The following is a 7,856-nucleotide window of genomic DNA, read 5'->3' as shown; positions in this document are numbered from 1 at the left end:
AGGAATTGGAAAACCCTCTACTTAAGGACATACAAGGGTTATATTTGACTTAAAGTTTGACATTTGGGTGATTAAGGAGTTGGATCGGGTCGGGCTCCCAAAGGTGACTTTAGATTTCTAAATAGGGGACAGTTTGTACAACCCTTTAGATCTTTCTTCCTAAACTTATGAGGTACGTGCACTAAGGAGAGGCCTCCTTAGGACACATAATCCCACAACTCGAGGTAGTATAGTCTATATATCTTACATGAATTAAGGGGATACAAAGATGAACACAAATCAGATAAGGGCTAAAGTACTAAGGTTTGACTTGCAATTCCTTCACTTCTCTAACAAAACATGTTATATTTAAAAATAATTTTTTTAAAATAATTTTTTTTTGTAAAATTTATAATTTCATTACTACATTCCATCAATTCATTCATGATGTTTTCATAATGGGCATTAGGATCAAGGCCTTCTTACAATATGTAGCCTCGCAGCTCGAGATAGTCCAGCATATAAACTTCATTAACCAAATGGGTGATATAAAAGATATACAAATACATTATATTTGTTAGTCATTTTAACCCTTAAAGTGTTATGAATCAGATACACATTTATTCTACAAATTGAATATAACAAAGATTATGAATGCTTCAATTTATGAATAATTTATTATTGGTTATTAAAGTTGAATAATAATAGACTTTATTAAGCCAGGGATATGAGATTTATTTCACCCTCCTAGGGAAAACCTTAATAGCCTCGTAAGCCAAAATTACCCAGTAATTATCTTTTAATTTATGTTTTATTTAGCTTATTGATTTAGATTAATTTAATTGGTTAATTAGTGATTATCAATTAATTATTTAAGTTAAGTGACAATTGACTTTGTTTACATTAGGGATATGAGGTTTATTTTATCCTCTTTGGGGCTAACTTAATAACCTCGTAAGCCCGAGTTACTCAATAATCACCTTGTTGTTTAATTAACTTTATTTATTTTATTTTATTTATTTTGATAACCTTATTGATGGGATGAGTGGTATAAAAGCTTTCAAATAGTTTTTTCATTTTTTATCTAGTACCCACAATAAATGAAATTTCAAACATAGGTTTTATACTACTAGATTGAGACAATAGAGTCTAATATACTGCCTACAAAAGCCCACTAAACAAAATCAATACATAGATCAACCTAACATACTAAAGCTCATATTTTATTTTTTGATTTTCACATTCTTAATTATGTTTAGAGAAATAATAATTAAAGGCCCAAAAATCACTAAGACGATTTTTAACGTTCTTCGGTATTTTAAAACCCAAAGAGAGCATCCTAGCAAGATCCCCTTTTTGCGAAAAAAAATGACGCATATGACACAAATAGTTGGCTTACACTACAGGTCCAAGCAACCATATGAAGATCTCTATGGTTTATAAAGAAGGAAAGCCTTGGGCAATAAGGTCAAGGCTTCGTTAGTGCACTAACATATGGCCAATGTATAATACAGTTCTACCATATATTAGCGGGTGAAAGTAAAAGAACAGTTCACAGTATGTACAAGTGTTACCATTAGTCACAATAAGAGAGAAGGTCTTAACAGAGTTGCAGAAATTAGACTTGATTAAAAAAAAGCAAGGGCATATGCGTATACCCCAGCACAACGAAGGAGCCTCTCCAAAGGCCCGAGAAAACTTGACTCGCCAACCAAGGCATGAAAGTAAGATCCTCGCAAGTAACATAAATAGAGTATGTTTAAGCAAGTCGATTAATAATAATCATGAGTGAACATCAAGGTAAAGATGTGGCGATATAAGGTTTATGTAATGACCTACACGTAGAACAATACATGCAAATGAATGAAACTAACTCGTCAAGATAGAGATATATATGATGTAATGTATATGTTGAATTGGACACCTAATATTATACGCGAAAATCATAAAAAGAACCTTATTCAAATTAAACATGTGAAATCGATGCACTATCTATAAGTTATGAAGATAATCCCAGGAGTTTTGCATTTTTTTTAATAATTTGGACCGTGATTCCATTAAATGCGTGCAGATGTAACGTATATGTTGGAATTATATCATTAAATAAAGCATTAAAATTACATAAGCGCCCTCCCCCTTTTTTTTAACCAAATCATCCATTGATAGTTACAAATAAACCCTTATATATAGTTTGACACATGTTCACAAATTAGATGAGAGCATACAAGACAATTAGGTGGCATAATGAATGTACATGTGCATATCACTAAATAAGCATTTAATGAAATCGGTTGACCAAACCACCTGATTCCAAAATTATTTATGTACATATTTAATGAACAGATTAAATATTAAAAAAAAAAGAAATGCCTCAAAGCAACAAGGTAAAGTTCAGAATGATTTAATATTTAGTCATTTAATGTTATTCATGCTCCACATGTACTAAGGGTGATAAGTCACTATGATTGAGAAATTGCAATGAAAAGAAAACAGTTAACTCACTCTAAAAATCTTATGCAATGTTTTCATAGACATGAGAACGTGGACTCATTAGTGAGCTTAGCTTATCTCTTACATGAATGATAATGAATTTTGTTTTACACTAAAGCAAAGTTTAGTTGACGATTGGGAAATCACAATGTCAAATAATCAAATAAATTATTAACTTTCAGAGAAGCTAAATCTTCATCTTCGACCTCCACTACGGAAAAACATGTGATTACCGTCGGACTTTTCGGTGGATACTTATGCATCAGTATTGACGACGCATGTAACGGCGCATTGGTGAGACAGAAAATTTGGGACTCATTTTCCTGCGCAAAGTACGCCGGAATATTTCCGGCGTCATTTGCGCCGGTCTGTGCGTCAGAATAAACCAATATTTTACTTGTTCCGATGCATGTTACGGTGAAAAGTAATCGGCGCCATTATCGGTGGAGAAGGTGCCGGTATATTTAAACTCAACGAATTAAATATGGCGCATTATCCTCCATAATTGTTTTCGGCGTCCTGGACGCCGGACAATCCGCCGGCGAAAGCCCTATTGTTTTAGCCCGAGCCCCTCTGGCCGCTCACTTATTTCATTCTGTTTTGTCACATCCTGTTGTTTCTCTCGTATCCCTCGAGTCTCTCGCCATAGATCAAGGTCGTCGACGGTCACCGGACATTGCCGATGGTCACCGAACTTCACCGATGATCCTTGCATTCTTGGTCGCACCGACGGTCGTTCATCGTCGCTGTTATTTTCCCGGTCTCCGGACATCTGCATGACCCGTTGATTGTAAGATTTTTTTTTCATATAATTTGTTTGGATTCATGCTAAGTTATTCTATTATGGAAGCTATACATTTTTTCAGAGTTTTGATGGACACTTATAGAGAGAGTAAGGAGGATCTACATATGTACATTGTGTTTAAACACATTGCATGCATATGCATGCTTTGACCAAATATTTTTTATTTCAGTTGGATTACATCAAGGATTATAGCCTATATCTTTTTTGCTTTAGCCATGGTGAAATATAGAGAGAATAAGAAGGATTTGCATATGATACTTATTGAATTAGATAAAACATATAATAAAGTTCAAGGAGAAGTGCTTCGAAGAGTTTTAGAAAAGAAAGGAGTTCATAATGCTTTGTATGCAGGTGCTATTACTTGTGTTTAAACATAAGGTGATTTGACTAAATATTTTCCTATTTCATTTGGATTACATAAATGATTAGCTTTAAGCACATATATTTTTTGCTTTAGCAATGGATGTTCTTATCATACATTTGCAAGAGGATGTACCCTAGTGTATGCTTTTTGCTAATGATATTCTTCTTGCTGATAAGACTAGAGACGAAGTTAAGGTAAACTTGAATAATGGAGGTCAACATTAGAGTTTAAAGGTTTTCATTTGAGTAGATCTAAAATAGAATACATAGAATGTGATTTTAATAATGATAGCTTTAGTGGGGGGATTATGACTTTGGGCGATCAAATCATTAATAAGAATACATGTTTTAGATATATCGGGTCTTTTGTTCAAAGTGATAGTGAAATAAATGGGGATGTTATTAGTAGAATTCAAGTTGGTTGGTTAAAGTGGAGGAATACATCAAACCTGTCGTGTGATAGAAAAGCACCACTCAAACTTAAGATAAAATTCTATAAATGGTGGTGAGACCTGCAATGTTTTATGGCACATAATATTGGCCATTAAAAGGGAAGTAAAAAATTAAGTTGAGTATTATATATATGAGGATGCTCCAGTGGCTGAGTGTCTTTACTCTTAGAGACAATGCTAAATAGAGACAATGCTTCAGGCCTATTATGTGATAGTGGAGGAATGCTTCAGGCCTATTGCATGATTGATAGAAAAGTATTGTAGAGATGAGGATGCTCATGTACGTGGATGAGTGTCTTTACTCTTAGAGACAATGCTAAATGCTCATAATTTTCTACAAGCACCCTATCTTTTTATATCTCTATATAATCAGTTTTAAATCTACTTAAGCGTGATAATCCATTACTTATTTTCTCTTATATGTTAGTTATGGATATTAGAAATCAAAGAAGTTGGATGTATAATCGATTATCTCATGGTCGAAAGATATTAACAGATGAATTCATTAATAGGGTGAACATTTTCATTCAGCAAGCAAAATAACTACCCAGCTTTATATCAGAATGAAAGTTTCAATGTTCATGTTCTAAACACAAAAATCTAGTGCACCTAGAACCAGATGATGTAACTGTTGATCTGTATCACATAGGATTCATGCCACAGTATTGGTATTGGACTTCTCATGGTGAGTACGAGCCACAATTTGATTATCAATGCGGTCCTTCTACAAGCACTATTATAGCTGAGGTTGAAAATATCCGACCAAATCTTGAGGAATTAGTTTATGATGCAACTGGAATATAATTTGAATAAAATACATAAGAGTTACTGAATAAGAAGGCATAGAATTTTTATGATTTGTTGCATGCTGCCCAGCAACCAATCTGGAGAGGGTGCACCACTCACTCAGAGTTATTTGTTGCTGTGAAGATGTTAGGCATCAAGGCAGAATATAATATTCCTCGTGAATGTTTTAATCAATTCATTGGGCTGGTTAAGAAAACTAATCTGATAGATAGTCTAATTCCTACAGATCTATATCGGACAAAAAAGTTAATTTCCAAACTTGGTTTGACATACACAAAGATAGATTGTTGTGTCAATGGATGCATGTTATACTTTAAAGAAGATTTCTCATAGATTGCATGCCTTCATTGCAATACACCAAGGTTTAAACCAAAATTTGGTAGTAGAAGGAAGTAGAAGGATGTGTCTGTTAGTAAGATGTTCTACTTTCCAATAATTTCAAGATTACAATGGCTATATGCATCCATGAGATATGCTGCACATATGAGATGGCATAATGATCACATTCCACAAGAAGGTGTTATCTCACATCCATCAGAAGCAGAGGCTTGGAAATACTTTGATCGTATACATCCAACATTTGTGGCAGAACCAAGAAATGTCAGATTAGGTTTATGCGTAGATGCTTTTACTCCATTTAGTCAGTATGCTACACCGTACTCATGTTGGCCCGTGATACTCACTCTTTACAATCTTTCTCCAGAGTTGTATATGACTAGTCCTTATATGTTTATGTCACTTATCATTACAGGGCCACATAATCTAAAAGTGAAGATTGATGTATCCTTATAACTATTAATTGATGATTTAAGTTCATTATGAGAAGAGGGAGTAATACATATGAAATCTCCACCAAGCAGAACTTTACACTAAGAGCAGCATTACTTTAGACAATTAGGAACTTTCCTGTATATGGTATGCTCTCAGGTTGAAACACTTAAGACAAGTTAGCTTGTCTATATTGTATGGAACATACAAAATCATTCACTTTAAAGTATGGTAGGAAGAACACTTGGTTTGATTGTCATCGAATGTTTTTACCTCCAAGTCATCCTTTCAGGCGAAATAAAGAATCCTTTACTAAAAATAAAATGGTGATGTTTCAACCTCCTCCAAGATTAGCTGAGTTCAGATTGCAAGGATATGGTATCAACCATAATTGGACCAAGAAAAGTATTTTTTGGTCGTTGCCATATTGGAGAACGAACTTGATTAGACATAATTTAGATGCCATGCATATAGAGAAAAATATTTTTGATAACATTTTCATTACAGTTATGGACATCAAAGATAAACCCAAAGATAATATAAAAATCAAGGATGGACTTAAAGGAGATTTGTAGGAGGAAAGCTTTGGAATTGAAGGATGGTGGAGCTGAAAAATTACTCAAACCAAAAGCTCCATTCACATTAACTTTAGAGTAAAAATGAGCAATTTGTGAATGGGTGAAGACCCTACGAGTACCTGATGGATATTCTTCCAATCTAAGCAGGTGTGTTGACATAAGATTAGGGAGATTATTTGGATTGAAAGTCATTATTGTCACATCTTCATGCAATGTTACTATCAACTGCTTATAGTTATCTGTCAGATCAAATTTTAAATCCCTTGATCGAGCTAAGTATATTCTTCAAAGATTTATGCTCTTCTAAATTAAATGTGGAGAACATGATTTCTATGGAGCAGCAAATTCCTTTAATTTTGTGTCAACTTGAGAAGATCATTCCTCCAGGCTTCTTTGACTCTATGGAGCATCTACCAGTTCATTTACCATATGAGGCTATGGTTGGTGGATCTGTTCAGTATAGGTGGATGTAGCCTTTTGAGAGATATTTAAATAAACTTAAGAAGACCGCTAAGAATAAAGCACGACCCAAAGGCTCTACTGTGAAGCATATTTAACATACGAGCCAACTTAGTTTTCCTCATATTATTTTGAAACAATGTCTCAATCATGTGAAAGTAGAACACCTCAAAATATTGGTAAATCCTCTAATATATCTATATTATGTGGAAGTGGTGAACCTGTAGGCCCTAGCACCGTGCGCTATTTGACCGATAAGGAGATGACAGTTATCACATTGTATATCTTGCTGAACTGTGAAGACATTAAGCTGTATCTCGAGTAAGTATGAGTTAATTTGTTCATATTTTCATTATTCTTATAAACTTTAAACTAAACTCAAAATGGTTTGTAGGAGGTTCATTGATGGTTTAAGTACATCAGAAGAAGGAGAAGTCCAGAAGATAGTGGAGAAAGAAATCACTGCTTGGTTTAAAAATATGATATATTTTGAATAATTATTCTTAATTAGTTATTTATGAAATTATTTAATATTATTAATAATAACATCTTGTTCATTTAAAGGTACACTTTGAATAAAGTGATTCGTAGAATTCAGGGATATTTGTGTTAGCTTGGGGATCAAAAGATTAGTCAAATGTTATCAAATATTTCTGGTCAATGGTTATAAATTCCAAATAAAAAATTAGTGTGAAGGTAGGAAGACAAAAAATTCTGGTGTATGTGTAAGAGGGAACACCTATACAGGGGATGATTCTGAATATTACGGAGTATTACAAGAAATATTAGAGGTGGAATATCCCGATCACAGGAATACTGTGTATCTCTTCAATTGTGAATGGTTTGATCCAGTACAAAATAGAGGCACAAGAGTACATCCAATTTAGGGTATAACAGAAGTAAAGCAGGGTAGGAGATATTCAAAGTTTGATCCATTCATCATTGCTAGTCATGCAACTCAAGTCTATTATGCTAACTATCCAAGCATAATACGAGATAAACAGGATTGGCTGATAGTTATGAAGATAAAACCAATGGGAGTAATTGAGAAAACCACTTCAATACCATCAGCACATCAAGAAGAGTTTATGTCAAATTTAAAAAATCTCCCAATCAATATAGATGACCAAATCAGAATTAATGAGAGCGAGTTGC

At 33.8% G+C, this 7,856-nt stretch overlaps 1 pseudogene; it reads right to left on the bottom strand.

Moving 5' to 3' along the window:
• Positions 1 to 3,247, bottom strand: part of LOC110113103 — a 54,332-nt pseudogene extending 51,085 nt beyond the window's left edge.
• Between the last annotated feature and the right edge of the window lie 4,609 nt (positions 3,248 to 7,856).

This window comes from Dendrobium catenatum, unplaced genomic scaffold (assembly GCF_001605985.2).
Source record: "Dendrobium catenatum unplaced genomic scaffold, ASM160598v2 fragScaff_scaffold_853, whole genome shotgun sequence".
Taxonomy (NCBI): Eukaryota; Viridiplantae; Streptophyta; class Magnoliopsida; order Asparagales; family Orchidaceae; genus Dendrobium; species Dendrobium catenatum.
Note: the sequence above shows the minus strand (reverse complement) of the source record. Positions and strands in the feature narration are given on the sequence as shown.